At 39.7% G+C, this 16,945-nt stretch overlaps 1 protein-coding gene across 1 annotated transcript in view; it reads right to left on the bottom strand.

Annotated features, from left to right (window-relative positions):
- Window positions 1-15,522, bottom strand: part of CGNL1 (cingulin like 1) — a 113,088-nt gene extending 97,566 nt beyond the window's left edge. Inside the window, exon 1 of the mRNA XM_063449100.1 lies at window positions 15,460-15,522. The gene's annotated coding sequence lies outside the window, so the exon portion shown is untranslated. The remainder of the gene's footprint in view (window positions 1-15,459) is intronic.
- Window positions 15,523-16,945: the final 1,423 nt, after the last annotated feature.

The following is a 16,945-nucleotide window of genomic DNA, read 5'->3' as shown; positions in this document are numbered from 1 at the left end:
GTGTGTGTGTGTGTGTCTGTTAGCTAGTGTATGCGTATCTGTCAGTGAATTTGTGTGTGTGTGTGTGTGTGTGTGTGTGTGTGTGTGTGTGTGTGTGTGTGTGTGTGTGTGTGTGTATTTAGAAGACGGGGGGGGAGGGGAAGGGTTGGGTGGGGGTGTCGCGCGGGCGAGGGGGCGCCTGAGTTTTGTCCTGCCTAGGGCAGCACAAAACGAGGATACACCACTGCCTGTACCACATTAACAGAGAGAAGAAAGGTGACAAAATAAAGAGTTTGCATTAAATACCATCGATTCTATGGAACACGGTAAGGGTGTTTTTTTTTGTTTTGGAACACGACTGCCACCAGAACATGCTCACTAGTTATTGTGAATGTTGGTAACAGCAACATGATGAATCCTAAAGTGTACAGAAACATTTATTAAATCAAATGTCAAATGTTTGGAGATTTTACCACCAAAAATGCCACGCTCATGGCTTGCCACATCATTCACCCAAGCCTGTCAGAACATCACCAGTGACTAATGATATAATGAGACATACCAGATGCAAATTCAGACAGTTTTCAAATATTAAATAAAATGCTTCCATGTACTAAATACCACTATGCATGTCAATGGGTTTAAAATTATTGAGGTCTCCTAAAACAATTACACTAGACATTAAAAAAACAAAAAAGCAATCCCTCCACAGCCAGCAGTGTTTATATGTAAATACCAACTAACTAAACAATGTAACAATTCGATTTAATTAAGAAATCTAAAATAAAACAAATTTTTACAAAAAATAAATAAAAAAGAAGAAGGGACTGGCTTTGGGTCAGTGTCCAAAATGAATTAAGATTAAAATATTTATATTCAGAATCTATAAATGTCAGCATTGTTTCACTTCAAAGAGTTTACAAGTAGCCAACAAGGATATACATTTTTCCAATCAGGATACCCGATGTGATCAAAAGATAATTGGTTTCAAGTACCGGTATGTATAAATATTTGATTAAATAATAATGGTGTTGTTCCAAATGTAAACTTTCTCTAGTGATTAACTACAACTCTCTGCACTCTAAGTAGCCATTTCTGAAGAAGACGCTTTGTCAGACTAGTTGGTTGGTTATTTCAAAGTCAATCTCCAGTGCTTTTTTCTAGCTAATGATTAAATGAGTACATTCTCAGATAACACTTCAGACCTCTCAACACCAAACCAAAAGAAAAGGTAAATTAAATGCATCCGATTATTAAATTAGTTAAAATAAGGAAATATATTTTTCTTTTCAAACTCTCATGAGCCAATACAGATTAGTTGGCAAAATTTTGTAAAATAAAAGTATACGTATTTTAATAGAGATCTAATCGTATTGAAATTTATTAAGGAAAATACAGCCTTTACAATGCGAATAAAAGTATTTAGAAAGGTGATAGGACCCAAAACATCTGAATAAATACATGTACATAGTACAAATTGCCCTCTATTCTTTGTTTGGTTTGCTTGATAGAGATAGATAGATATATATATATATACACACACAGACAGACACACACACACACACACACACACACACACACACACAACAAAGCTGTGCCTTTTGTCAAGCAAAGGAAAAATACAAAAAACAAAAATGTTTTGTTATCTTGACTGGTTGGAATTTCAGTGAAGAGATTTTATGAGCATTTCATAAAGAGGTTATCTTTATGAAAGGCTCATTAGGGAAAGAGCCGCTTTTAGGCAAGGTCATGTATAAACATCAGTAAAAAGACAAGAAACCGAAATTGACATTTAATCCTCTATTTTTTTTTTTTTTTTTTTTTAAATTGACATTCATTATTTTGGGCATGCATATTTGAACATAAGCTTGCAAAGACATTTCAGCAAAATTAGATACATAATAAATCGTTACAGGTTTAGCATAAAAACGTCATATGGTAAAAGAGCACTTTTTTTATTTTATTTTTTAAATTCTTTATTTGTGTGTGCATAGTAGTAACAGCATTGCGAACAAAGCCACAACAGCTTTTGTTCACAGATATAATAAACATTTGAAACAAAGGTGGCTTTTTGTAGTCTTGCACTTTTTAAAATACATTTAACTCTACAGAAAAGGAAAAAAATAAAAAACCTTCGTTGTAGTGGCTTTTGTGCCCTGTGAGGGAGTGAGGAGAATGTAGCCCTGCGATCTATGTGTCTGCCCTTGAGGGCTGCACCCCTTGCATTTATACTGTGTGGTTGCTTTCAGCGTGGTCTGCCCTGTATCGGTGGGGGGGGGGGGTCAGGGTATCGTGCTTTAATGTGGCTTTGTTATGCGTCCGCCTATTCGTGTGGGCATGTGTAGTATATCTACAGCTTTTGTGTTTGTGCGCCTTCTGGTGTGGTCAGCCTTGTCACATAGAGTGGCTGTCCTCACGAGTGTGAAGCAACTAGGTAGTTCTAACAAACTATAAGAGGGAAGCAGTGCATACATTTACTAATAGGAAAAAAAAGAAAAATAATAATAAAGAATGCTGCATTATTGTACGTGTGTGCCTAAAGAGGGTTAGTCAGTCCGATCAGTGTGAGTTTCTGACTTTGTGGACCGTTTCGTCTGCGTGGTTGGTGGAATGGGATGGCGAGGAGAGTTCCTCTTGTAGTGGCTGGTCTCTGCCTCCTCAGGTGGGCGATCCGCCCGGAGAGGTTCCGGAGGAGTTCCGTGGGATGAATTCTCGGATGCTGGTCGGGTTCAGCTGGGACAGGCCCTGTCTGATTGCCGGTGCCGCTGGCAGGATGCCTGTTGCTTGTAGGTGAGTTTCGAGCTCCTGTTGATTTAGTGCCTTGTATAAGATCTCGTTATGGGTGAACAGTATGGCTCGAGGAGTGCCCCATCTGTATGGAATGTCTCTGGAACGAAGGTGGTGCAAAAGGGGTTGCATTGTTTTCCGCCAGGTTATCGTGTTCCTGGTCAGGTCCGGGAACATTGTAAGCGATGCCCCCTCGAACAGTAGGTTTTTTTTCCCCCTGCATCACGGTCAGAAGAGAGGTCTTGTCGGCCAGTGTTTGAAACCTCAGTATGAGGTCAGCAGTCGCCGCTGTCGGTGCTCGGGGCGATTTCGGCAGCCGGAACATGCCATCTAGTTTCATGGTTTTTACTAGTTTCGGTGGGAGTAGGACTTCAAGGAGGCGCCTGATGTAGTGGGGTAAGTCTGTAAGAGCTACCGACTCCGGTATCCCCCTTATTTTTAGATTATAGCACCTCCTTTGGTCCTCCATGGCATGTAGTTGGTCGTTGGTCGTAGTTTGCCAATTGACCAGATCGGTAATTTTCTCCAGCCTCCAGCTGTGTAATTTTTGTCGTGGCCCCTTCTATGGCCTTCCTATAGTAAGCCATGTCTGCCGCCAAATCTTTGAGGAGTTCTGCCAGCATTACCTTGAGCTGGTCAGCCGTGACCGGGTCCCCGGTTGGTAGGGGCGCGTTTCTGCCGTCCGATGGGTGCCTGTATGATGCTCCCTCCTGGACGTCTGTGGTGAAATCCTCTGAGGAATATGAGGACATATCGTCGGGAAGCACCATTTTGGACCATGCGGCCTGTTGTGTGGTCCGGAGCATTTCTCCGATGTCCCTCCCGTGCGGGCTTTTTTCAGCCTTTGCCTTTTTAGATTTTCTGCCCATGGTCTTTCTGCTCACACCTGGGTTGATTGTGTGTTATTTTGGGCCCGGTTTCCACCATATATCGCAATGTTTTTGATAGTCAGAGATGGAGCTCTGAAAAATGCGTCCTCTCTGCTGCTCTGTTAGCTCCGCCCCCAGAGCACTTTTTATAATCGTAAATCAGGTTAGACTAATGCAATTCAGAACTGGGTTAGAGTAGCATAAAGTGTTGCTAGGAAAGATAACGGACTACGAAAAGTGTCACACATAAGGTCATATCAACAAATAACCACCTATATTGTGTTGAGTGGGTCATAAATGCATGCTTCACGTGGGCAACCTACAAAGTCAATCATGCATGCAAGAGACAATGATAAAATAACAGCTGACCCTTAAGCTATGATCAGAGAGAATTTGTTATGGGGGCAACACAATAAAACAGAGTAAATGTGTGGTTGAGGAACATCCCTCTGGGAGGTTGCCCAACCCAAATACAAAACATATGAAAACCAGGACAAAAAGAAAAATTTAACTAGGCCCTCCAGCAAGAGTATAATTTAGCTTACAGGCACATGCAGCTAAATTAAGGGGCTACCACTTGATATCAGGTTTGTCAGCCCATGCCCTGTCTAGATAGTGGCAGAGACACAGTCTACAGCATACTGCTATATTGCCGCGGAAACCTCAGATTCACGTCACGCCAGCTCCAGGCCTATATCGGAGCCATCACCTGTGCTCCAATGTCCTGGACCTGAAGTCCATGGGACTCTTTCTTGTGTGCTGCAACATTGAAGGTTGGTATCGCCTCGGTCGCAGGCCCACCAAGGATGTGAGCGGGCCTTCTTCGTTTAGTTCTCGGCCCTCGAAGGCTCCTCTGCAGAGATGCAAACTGGGTTCGTGTGGAACATTGGTCACCCACCAGCCAGTTGGGTTGAGGTAAGCAAGCTGTCGACTGCAGAGCTATCTGTGCCAGGAAGCTTTCAATTAGCCAATCATATTTAGCCAGGGGAACTCCCTGTGGTGAGCATGGGTCAGTGCCATGCGGTCTGTCTTGGAGGGTAGGCCCTTGTGCCTCTGCTAGGAGTATGCATTCAGGCCCATATGAGCAATCTCCACAGCGGGGACTGGGATAACCCCCACCCGTCCAGAGGGGGGAGGGGGGAATGGGACCAGGAAGGTGTTGAATAAGGTGTCTATGCGCAGCAGTCGGGTCTAGAACCAAATCAGCGGCCATCCACCTCGCCTCCAGCCCAGGTAGGCCGCATTCACTGAAACCACGATTCATTCTACGGGGCTCAGAATCGCCCATTCTCAGGCGTATCAGCTGCACTGGGAAAAGTCTGCACAGTGTACTGCAGGTTTCTGGCAACATGCTAGAAGGTAAAAATCACTTTTTTTTGCCATAAAAGGGCCAGATTCCTTGGGAGCTACAATGACATGCAGCCTGCTATCCAACGTACTTGGAATTGAAGGCCCCTGTGGCACAAGTGATTTCCAATAAAGGTGCGTTCCTCTTTGTGGTGTTTAATTTAAAGGGACACTCAAGGCATCCAGACCACTTCTGCCCATTGGAGTGGTCTGGGTGCCAACTCCCACTACCCTTAACCCTGCAAGTGTAATTATTGCAGTTTTCATAAACTGCAATAATTACCTTGCAGAGTTAACTCCTCCTCTAGTGGCTGTCTACTAGAGGGCACTTCCTAGTTTCTAGCACAGGTTTTGTGTGAGGATCAGCGTCGCTTAATTCCCCATAGGAAAGCATTTTCAATGCTTTCCTATGGAGAGGTCTAATGTGCGCGCGCAGCATTGCCGCGCATGCGCATTAGGTCTCCCCAGCCGGCGGCCGCGCATGCGCAATCTTTCTCCCCCCGCTGGATGACGTCGGCGGGGGAGGAGTGTGGGCGGACCCGAAACCACCGCTGAGGGACATCGGCGGGGGTCTCAGGTAAGTCACTGAAGGGGTTTCCACTCCTTCAGCAATATGGGATGGGTGGTGGGAGGGAGAGGGTACCTGCAGTGCCAGGATAACGTTTTTTTTTTCCTGACACTGGAGTGTCCCTTTAATATCTGTGCATATCATCCTTCCCTTTAAAAGGGACACTGTAGTCACCAAGACAAATATAGCTCATTGAAGTGGTCTTGGTGCATTGTCCCTGACCCCCTTAGTTCTGCAATGCAAGTCATAGTTTTAGGGAAACTGCAATGATTATAATACAGGACTAAGACTGCCTCTAGTGGCTGTCAGACAGCAACTGGAGGCGCTTCCTGGATCCTAACAAACTATTGGTCTGTACAATCCCCACAGGAAAGCATTGAAGCAAGGGGGTGGGCCTAATGCACTCTCAGTGCTTGCTACACTTTCACATAAGGCTCCCCCCATTGGATGACGGAGGAGGCGGCGGATCGCAGACCCAACACTGAGGGACATCGACGGTAAAATCCGGTGAGTATACAAAAAGTAGTTTGTTTTTTTTAGCCTTTAATTGATGAATTTTTTCATCCTAGATTTTGTTTCATACTAGATCATAATCATAAACTACATTACTCGAAGTGCAGTCTTGTGGAGAAGAGCTGTGTATTTGCAGACCTAGCACAGTTTGTAGCACGATTATGTGCATGATATTTCTGTGTTTATCCAATCAGTGGGATCTCTGATAATCCCACTGATTCCCGATAATTTTTTGTTGTTGTAGGTTTGGGGGTTGTCTGAAGGTCAAAATGGGAGTTTTTCAGAAAGGTTAATAACAAAGAGATATAAAGAAGAATAGAAAGATATATCAAGAACATATTAACTTAGACACCAAAATATGCTGCATATATTCAAAAAACATTTTTAAAGAATAATTTACAGCATTAAAATGGAACGTTCTAATTGTCTATATATAGAATGCAAGACAAAACAATTAACACTAGCAGCACTGCAGAAGACAATGATTGGTGTGTTGCCAAAACATCTGATGTACCAAACCCTTTCAACGCGAATGTAGGGCTATTCTCCTAGATTTTCCTCACATTGTGATTAACAAAAGATTTGCGTCCTATTCCAAAGGAAATAGCCTATGCAGAGCCAAAATGACATAATTCATGTTAAAATAAATACACACATCATGCATACATTTTCAAGCAAATTGTTATCTTAGTCACCACTTGTCAAAACAACTGCAACCTAAGAGCTTATGTGTACAAAACAGCAGTACCAGTGATTTTTTTTACACTGCTACAGGAGCTAAGAAAACAAATTCAGCCACGGAGCACTGACAAGTTTGGAAGAGCCATACTAAACTTCTGGTCCTATGATATACATAGTTGACCTCTATATATATATATATATATATATATATATATATATATATATATATATATATAAATAATTTAACATATATTTTATTTATGACTGAGAATCTTTCATGACAAACCCCATGATTTAACAGACAACACCCCCCCCCCCCCCCCCAATCATTCGGGTCCTTAAAGTCAGCACATTTGCCTTTTCTTCATTCTTAAGTCTATCTCCCATCAATCTTCTCAGAGACAAGCCTTCATTTACCCCAACTCCAGCCCTAGCGGACATGCCTTTTCAGTCAACCACAACATTCTATCTCTGAAAATGAAGGAATTGCATATTCCTGGAAAATGTTTTAAGAGCTTTGTTTGGCCACCACTCGTTACACTGGCCATTCTGTAAAATCCTGTTAGAAGCTCCTACAATATGTAACTGGATATTTTAACAGTTGCCCCTTCTTAATGTTTTCACCTACATCACAATAATCCTAAAATGTGGACAGGAATTTGAGCTCCCATCTAGTAATAAACCCATATCCTTCCTTAAAATGTATCTTCAGACCCATAAAGCACTTTGGCTTGCTGAAAAGTGTTATGTGTGAAGAGTGTGTTCTTTTATTTCATTTTTATTTCTGTTACTTCCTGCTTTAGTTGGCTCAGTGAAACTAAACTCAAGAGGCAGCAATTGCCCAGAGCACCTGCCATACAAAGACTTCTAATTAAGCTGCATTGGGAAGTCTGATTGGACAGCCACAGAACGTCTGGGCGGGGTTAGAAGGAGAGGGCTTGTAAAGGCAGAGAACATGAAAATGCATGTTTTGCAAGCTGTTTTTACATATAACCCCAATGAAAAAATGCACAATTAAATGAATGCAATTTTTAAAAAATTTATTTTGTATTTGGGCAGTGGAGTGTCCCTTTAACATCAGTGCTATGTTCTATGATAAAATGTTGGCCATGAGCTGGCAAACACAAAACCCCCGCAGGTAGGATGGGCCAAAAGCCCAGGACAACTTGAAGGCTTATCAGTCTCTTACACAGCACAGATACTTCTCCGATCCACAGATGCGGTGAGAGCATTTAATCTGATCTCTGAGCATTATCTATTCTTTACTCTCCATCACCTTAGTTTCAAGCGTAGACTCCTTCAGTGGACTGCTGCCATATACTATAACCCTATCTTTAGGATATTCGTCAACGGCTTCTTTGTGCAACACTTCACCATCACCAACAGAACCTGGCATAGACATGCCCTACTCCTCTGTGCACCTTTTCTTTCTGCCGCATGTATCATTTCAAACATTGGGAAGACAAAGTGACATGAGTGAGGGTGACAACAAGGATAGAATAAGCCTAAACCAAAACTATTCTAAGGTGAAGATGTAATGACATCTGCTTACCATAAAAAAATATATATATATATATTAAATTATATTTACTTTATGAAATATCAACTACTTACCTCCTGTTGGGTTCTTGGATGTCAAAATTAATATAACACCCAGCCCCCCCAACCGCCTTTTCTCCTGCCTCTGCATGATTAGTCTCTCTTATAAACTTTATCAAAGCGGGGTACACCTCCTCCATGGCACTGATAGGCTGACTTTACTGATAGCACATTATCCTCAGAATGGGTGGCACAAAACGATATCATATAAAAGCAAAGTGCGAGACATGCATGTGACAGAACTATCACAGCAACTACAGGCATGAGCTGTAACTGCGCCTGTGAAGAACAGCAATAATTTCCTCCTTCTCTAACCTATTACTCAATTATTGGCACATAGGTCTACGTTGATAATTGCTTGACAGGTGAAGGGAGAGATTATACCTTCTTTTTCATAAGACCTACACTTTTACTAGGAATGCTCTTTCATTTTGATGGAAGTAGTGAGTATTTAAATATTAACTGTGTTCTTATTTAACCTTGAGAAGTCCACCCCCTGTTTGCAAATATTATTCATAGTTATAATGCAAACACTGGAGACATTTTAATCGTTCGATAATATGTGAGTCATTTTTACAAAAGGGAAAAAAAATATGCCCTTGTTTACCATCATTAAGAGCTCACTTATTAATACAAACTGTGGTTAGTTGAAAACGACAATTTGTGGTTGGAATGTGTATCCTGTATGAGACCTGCGGTGTTGAACTGCAACATCTTATTTGTATCATGGTTTTTGTGGCAATTAATTATATTTATTAATATCAGCCCTTTCAGTACAGAGAGTAAGTGTTGCATTGTAATCTTTAGAATCGAAAATGTAATAGCCTCGAAGGACTGAGGTTTTTGCAATTCTTTCTTGACTCAAGCGTAATTTTTCATAACTGCATTTTCAGTGCATTTAAAAAAAAAAAAAGAAGCATTAAAAAAAACAAACATTCAAGAGTTTTCAGTCAAAGCCAGCACAACATAACGGGCACATCTGATTAATCAAATCATTTTTGTGTTAAAGAATTAACTCTGGCAGGGCTGATGTCATACCCAAATCAGTGCTGCCCTGTAAGGATCAGTAGAAAAGATAAGGTGGGTGGGGGCATTGGCAGCCTGCTTCATATTACTAATTGGCAACAGTAGAGAAACTCGTTCTGCCATTAATTCAGCATACCAAAACCATAAGAGAAAATTAATGAACACAAGTCGAATCATTCCATCTAGGGAAAACCCAAGTTCCAAAAAAACTGCCTTTAAAGAAAACTTTAAATTAAGTTTGACTGGTGTAAAAATAAATAAATAAATAAAATAATTCTATGTTCTACATACAATGAATTGTCTAAGGCGAATGCACATAACGAGTTGGCCTCTTTCTAACAGCCAAAGTGTGTAAATTCACAGCCTGAGAATCGTGACTCTGACTTTGACCCCGGATTATTGTCTCATGGACTTTCCATATATCTTAAAGTCTCTCAAGCAGACTTAAAACCAACATGCAAAGAGGCAAAGGATTTAATACAGGCCTAACACCAGAGATTACTGCCTGTCTGTATACACTTTTTGCATTTTAAACTGCGTATGTTTTGGTATATTCCTCCCTCCAGCTAAAAACAAGTTCAGCAAGTTTGAAATATTTGGCACAGAGTCTTGACACATATTCACAGTCAGTGCTGGCAGGAAGACATTTGTAGTCATTTCCAAGTGCTGTTTTTTGGGGGGTTGGTATTTTTCTAAAAAAATATTTTATGAAATACTTTTCGGAAATATTTTTTTTCCTCAGAAATCTTTTGCATTAGTAGAATGCCTGTGATGTGTACATACTGCTACTGTCAACCACCTGCTCTGGAAAAATGTACTAGAGAAAAATACAACTGCAATTTTGAATTATGAAATAAAAAAATAAATAAATAGAATGAACACTACATCTGAATAATCTTTACAACCAACAACAAGATACAAACAATACAATGTTAAAACAAGTAGGAAAAGTGTGTAGACTAAGGAATAACAAAAAAATTAAAAAGGGAACCTAATGATCCTTAACCCCTTAAGGACCAAACTTCTGGAATAAAAGGGCATCATGACATGTCAGATATGTCATGTGTCCTTAAGGGGTTAAGCTCATGATTGGTGGGTGGGCACAACATTGCACTCTAAGGGTCAATACAAATTATTTATCACAAGTGTAAATTGGTTATACTAAGTACACCTTTGCATGCAAAGACAATGGCTTTTCATCCAAAAAAGACACCCTTCCTATTGTACGTTACAGTGAGCCCCATAGTAACCCCTTAAGGACAGACGACGGCTATATTCCGTCATGATTCCCTTTTATTCCAGAAGTTGTGTCATTAAGGGGTTAAATGGTTCCTGTCTGTAGAATGATTTAAAGGAGCCAAAGTGCAAGAGTGATACATTGAAGGTATTCCATAAACCCAATAGCCAAAACAAACAGCAAAGCTTTGCATTCTCTAAGGCTAATTATTATTTTATCATTTATATAGCGCCAGCAAATTCCATAGCGCTGTACAATGGGATGCATTTTATCTACAATTACACTAATAATGACCAAATAATTGTATGTACTGTTAGTACCAAGCATATGTTCCCTATTACCTAAATTAAGTTATTTTCAAATGATCACACCCTTTTCTTCTTAGGAATCTAATGATTCATGGGGGGGAGAGAAGAGATTCAGGAGGTGCCCAAAGTTCAGGAATGCAAAGAATGTTATTGGGAGCCCTTGGATCATCCCCACCCCTGTAGAAAATGGGTATTGTCTTTAGATTTCTCTAGCAACCATGCTGCAAAGAACAGGCTGATGAGTGCAGATTTAACCCCTTAAGGACACATGGCATGCGTGACATGTCATGATTCCCTTTTATTCCAGAAGTTTGGTCCTTAAGGGGTTAACCTGTTCATCACAGCCAGGTCACAATGAGAAACTTAAGGGTTCTAATGACACTGTTTTAATGACATGTTACGAACACAAAACAGCACTACCCCCTCCATTGTATCCACCATTACAGCTTTACTGATCCACAATATCTGTTACACAGTGTAAAAGGCAAGAATCACAGTGTAATCGTAAATCTTTCTTTAGAATAAGAAAGAAAAAAAAAAGTGTTGACACTAATTTCATCAATGATCCTATAAACATTAGGCTTGTGCATGGTGGAAAAGTTTGGGTCAGGACCTCCAACACACATTCAATTGATGGTTCGGTAAGTCCGAATATCATCCATGAAAAACTATTCAGATGAAATAGAAAGGGCACAAAAATTAGCCAAAAAGCATTATGTACACATGTTGCAGATAAACTAGTAGTGAATCAAACTAACATGTTTGGCCACTACGCCAGCCAATTGCTCAGTTATACGTCTGTACACTTTGGAGATCGGCTGTATGGCTAAAATCCCTATAGGCGTAAATTTAGATCAACTGCAATTCTGCTGAAACCAATCACACAAATGAAATAAATAGCAATTTAACGGCTTAGGGCACCTCTCAACTATGTGTAGCTGATCATGGTACGCTAAAGGTAACTAGCCAACATTAAAACTACATATCAAGAGAATGTTAGTTCAGCCAGCAGGAAAGGAAAACATTAGCCAGACAACAACACAGCACATATCTATGGAATGCCAACCCAGCTAAGGGGAAAGAAAACGTCAGACCTTCCAAAAACAGAAAGCTACTGTTGCGATTACAATTAGTTACTCTACTCTGATTGATGATTACATAATGGAAGATCTTTCTCCCATAAAAGATTTTTGATTACTAACACAAGTATAAAAACTTAACCACATGGCCAACAATCAGAATTTAAAGCCCATTAAAGTGTGATCGAAATTAATTAATTTACAGGTGCCATTAATCCATGTTTGATTAAATAGATTCATCAAATGAGAAAGCAGAACAAAGGAACATGTTCACATGGAATATCTGTTATTGTGGGCTTCTGTAGGTAGACAGCAGGCAAGCTGGGATGGGCAGTAGGTGGGCCTCATGAAACTAGAAGTGTGCTATTCGAAGAGTTACAGTGGAATGTAGGGCATTAGAAGCTATTGTATGATTGAAGTATGAACACATTGTCCGTTATGTGGGTGTCCATGGCAACAGAAATAAATGTCACATTGGGTGACTTTATTTTTACTCAATGACAAAGTACTTAAAGGATCACAATAGCATTAGAAATACAAATATGTATTCCTAACACTATAGGGTCCCCTTTCCTTATTGAGGAGTTCCCCCTCACCCATCCATTCAGCAAATAAAAGATTAAAAACTCTTTTTTATTATTTCCAGCAGTGAGGCTCCCTTGGCACTGCTTAGCGCTCCTCCCTCAGCGACATCACCGAGTAGGCATGGCCTTCTCCTCCGATGGTCCAATGCAGTGCTCCTCATAAAGGAGGATTGGGGACCTAATGCACATGTGTGGCGAGCGCATGCAAAACTTTGCAGAAGGAAAGCATTAAATAAGTGCTTTCCTATAGGACTTCCACGTCTCGTGACTCGCTCAGGGCAGTGGAAGCAACTCTAGTGACTGTGATACTGACAGCTACACGGGGTAGAGTGTAAACATTGCAGTTTCTCAAAAACAGCAATATTTTACATTATAATGTTAAAAGGACAGGGACACTGTCCCAACAATGAGTTGATGGTCTGGGTGATTATAGTGTAATAATATGTTTCTCGTTAGATAGTCAGACCCACCAATAAAACCCACAAGAATGAAGCCAAGACGCAGCTGGTGTTTACAGGCAATCTGTCAGTTGATATTTGATTCACCTTACATGGAGCAAGGTAGCGACAACATTTTGAACCAAAAACATTAATATATACAAGGGCTTATTAACTGAAATCCAAATTGGAAGAGAAAAAGAAATAAACCCTTTGCCCAAAACAGCTGCTTTGGAGAATTTCTCAGTTATGGTCACAACAAAAATATCAGATTTTTTTTATAGTCTACATCAGGGGTAGGCAGCCTTTGGCACTCTGGATGTTGTGGGCTATATCCGCTATAATGCTCTCACAACCATAATGCTGGCAAAGGATCATGGGAGGTGTGGTCCAAAACATCTGGAGTCCCGAAGGTTGCCTATGCCTGGTCTACGTGGTTATTTATTAAAGTATAAATAGAAATTACACATTTCAGGCATTAATGCCCAAATTAGATATATTCTCCAACTCACACAAGAGATTGAAGTTTGAATTGTATAAAAAAAAAAATGATATTTGGCTAAAAATAACGGAATTTGGGGAAACAAGCTCCAAGTCAATTAGGTATACTCCCTATTTTAGCCTAAAATTTGTGATTTACAACATTTGACACATTTGTGAAGTATGCCGACAGTTATTTTCAGTTTGAATTATTTTCTCGTAAAGTTTGCCATTTTCTGGTAGATTAGCAACTTTACTGGTTTAGTAAAATATCTTGTCTGAGTAACATCCCAGATTACACTCCGTTTAAAGTTACAGTCAGATTTATACGATTACCCACACATTTCAATTAAATAACAGGGACTAGAGAAGCCACATGCAATGATTAGGTTGGAGGAATGCTTTTGAAATGATAACTGAAAATGAATATGGTTAATGGCATGCTTTACGAATCTGGAAGTATCTCATATTAAGGTCGTGTGACATACCAAACACCAATACTGCATAATTATTAAAATTATTTTGCCCACACTGAAACTACCCATTGAGCACTAGCATATGTTACAATGAGATCTGACAAACCTGTTTGTTTGCTGATTCACAGGTCGCATTGCATAAGGCCGGTCTTACCTATAGGGGAACTACAAACATTCTGTTCACTTTAATTATTAATATCAGACAACATTGGGATGATCAGATTTCCCTACAAGTCTCCTATGTTCTGTTCTAACAGTACAGGGGATTTTTTTTTGTCCCATGAACAAGTGTTTATAAGGGAGGTGCTGAACACAAGTGTTTCCTTTTGAAAAAAATCTACCATGTATACTCAAAAAAAATAAAAATGATTTTAGGAAGACTTTGTAATGAGTTACAATGTCCCATGTGTTTCCTCTTTGGCCAAAAAGGAAACATTTTTATGAGGTGTTGTGTTTAAAACAAACAGAGGCAGAACAGAGTGTGCGTATTAAAGCATTTGGTAATTTATGGGCTAACTTAACAATATTTTATTTCTAGTAGCGAGAATATTTAATATAGTGTCAAACAGCACATCCCACAGTGATAAACAAGAAAAGAGTATAGTAGAAAAATCTGACACTGAACAAGTGTTAGCACAACAAAGCAAAAAGCAAGATTTTTTTTGTACAAGAAAAAAAAGTGACTCTTCCAGAAACTTATTTTTTAGCATTTTTAATCTATATTCCTAAAAAATGACCAATTAAACATCACTTTAAAATATTTAACTCCTAGACCTGAATGCAGAATAAAATAGTGTTAGCAGTTCCCTGAGGTCTGTACATAGTACAAAAACCACCTGTAACTCATCCCAAGGCTGGCTTTAATAAATAAAAAACATCATCTCTCTGTCAGCAGGCGATTGGTTGTAAAATCTATTATTTGTACTAGGAAATTGATCCTTTTAAAAAAAAAAGTGTGTGTTAATGAGTAAAAGCCACTTAAAACAGAGCACTTATCAATTCTCGAACAATGTTACCAAGTGCAACTCATGTGGAAACACAGCCAAGGTCATTCAATGCTTTGAAGTCAGGCGCCTCATGATAAACTTATTCTGTGAAACAACAACATACATCCAATCCTGAAAACTAACAAACTCGATTTAATGTGCAATAACATGCAACACAACCCTAATCTGTCATTATTGAATACACGACCTGAACGCACAGGCTCTCAGAGTATCATTAAACAGTCAGGGCTTTGCTCTAAAGTTTAATGGCTTAGTAAATACTGATCATATTGGGAGAGGGGCAGACTGCACAAACAAGTGATTGCCTACAGTAGGATCGTGTATTATTGCATAGAAACAATAAGTAAAGGAGTTAAAGGAACAGCCTTCCATAGAAACAGGTTCTGCTCCAGCAGTTAGCAAACAGAAGAATTATTAGTGCCCAGCAGCTAAGCACATGGACAGCACAAAGAGTGGTGCAAGTATACAAGGGGACTCCATACCTTATGTGTGCCTGTGTCTCTCCTCAGCAATGAGCATATTACCATATTATCCCAAACACAGCGTTTCTCCTCTCCCACCCATTACAAAGTAACCACCCCCTTCCTTCTATTGTTGAGAGGGACTGGGACTGGACGCACTGCTGCCATCTACTGACTAATCTGTATTACTGCACAGAGCTGGCAATTGAGCTGTGACACAGGGAGAATTATTCACCAAAGTTAGAATTCAAAGTGGGTTCAAAGTGACCTTCAAATTTAAGGTTAAAATAGCTGAACTGGGAAAATCCTCCAAGTCACCTATGCGTTTAGTTCAGCTACTCTGGCCTTGGTTTAGAAATTCACTTTGAATTCTCACATTAGGAAATAACTAATAAAAAAAATCTGGAAATTTTGTCATTTTCACCTGTCTAACAGATGCCCATGCTCTAAGTCAGTGATGGTTAACTTTGACAACATAATTTGTGTCTGAACTACATTTCCCATGATGCTCAGCTAGCTTTTAGACTCTAAAAGCTAACTGAGCATCATGGGAAATGTGGTCCAGAAACAATTTATGGTGTTAAGGTTAGCCATCGCTGCTCTAGGTGCAAGTATGAGGTGCCTTTTAGGATCACAGTAGATCCCACCTCAAGGAAATGCATTATGTACAAATTCAGGAAAGGTCCAGCAACTCCAAAATAAATCTTGTGAAAAAAGTGAGCGGTTTATTTCATCACCAGTGACAGACATAAAAAATGTTAGTACCACTGAGGAAACATCACTGATAATGGAACAAGATTTGTTTTGTAGTTACTGGATCTTGTACTGGATTTTATTTTATTGATTTGGAGAGTGTGGTGACCCTGGGATCTGGCAACTACAATTACTGGATAGATGGGTGGGTGGGTGAGTGGGTCAGGGTGAGTAGGTGGATGGATGGGTGGGTGAGTGGGTCAGGGTGAGTAGGTGGATGGATGGGTGGGTGAGTAAGTGGGAAATTGGGTGAATTAATTGATTAACTTTTCTGCACTTTAAGGAAATACATTAGGAATGTTCCTATTAATTAACCCCTTAAGGACTGAGGTAGTTGTATACGTTGTGATCAAATCAAAACATAAAAAAAAGTTGAATTTGCGCTATATGTCTGCTCAGGCGTAATTCGCCTCTTTCATATTATGTGCACCCACACTTATTATACATCATTTTATTATGGAGAAACAGGGATTTCATGTCACATCAAATATTTGTATATTAAACATAATTTAATATGAATAAAATATAAAAAAAAATTGAGAAAATAGATTTTTTAATGATTTTAGTTCTGCATGGCATTTTAACTATACTGTTAGCAGTTACTGCAATAAAGTAAAGTATTTGTTTTCGTTTGTATTTGTATTCAGCGATGTCTCACGAGTAAAACAGAACCCCCAATGTACAGGTTTTATCGTGTCTTGGAAAGTTACAGGGTCAAATATAGCACATTACATTTTTCAGTTTATACACATTG

The sequence above is a fragment of the Pelobates fuscus genome, chromosome 3, assembly GCF_036172605.1.
Source record: "Pelobates fuscus isolate aPelFus1 chromosome 3, aPelFus1.pri, whole genome shotgun sequence".
NCBI classification, from domain to species: Eukaryota; Metazoa; Chordata; class Amphibia; order Anura; family Pelobatidae; genus Pelobates; species Pelobates fuscus.
The sequence above is the reverse complement of the archived record's forward strand: the minus strand, read 5'-3'. Positions and strand labels throughout refer to the sequence as shown.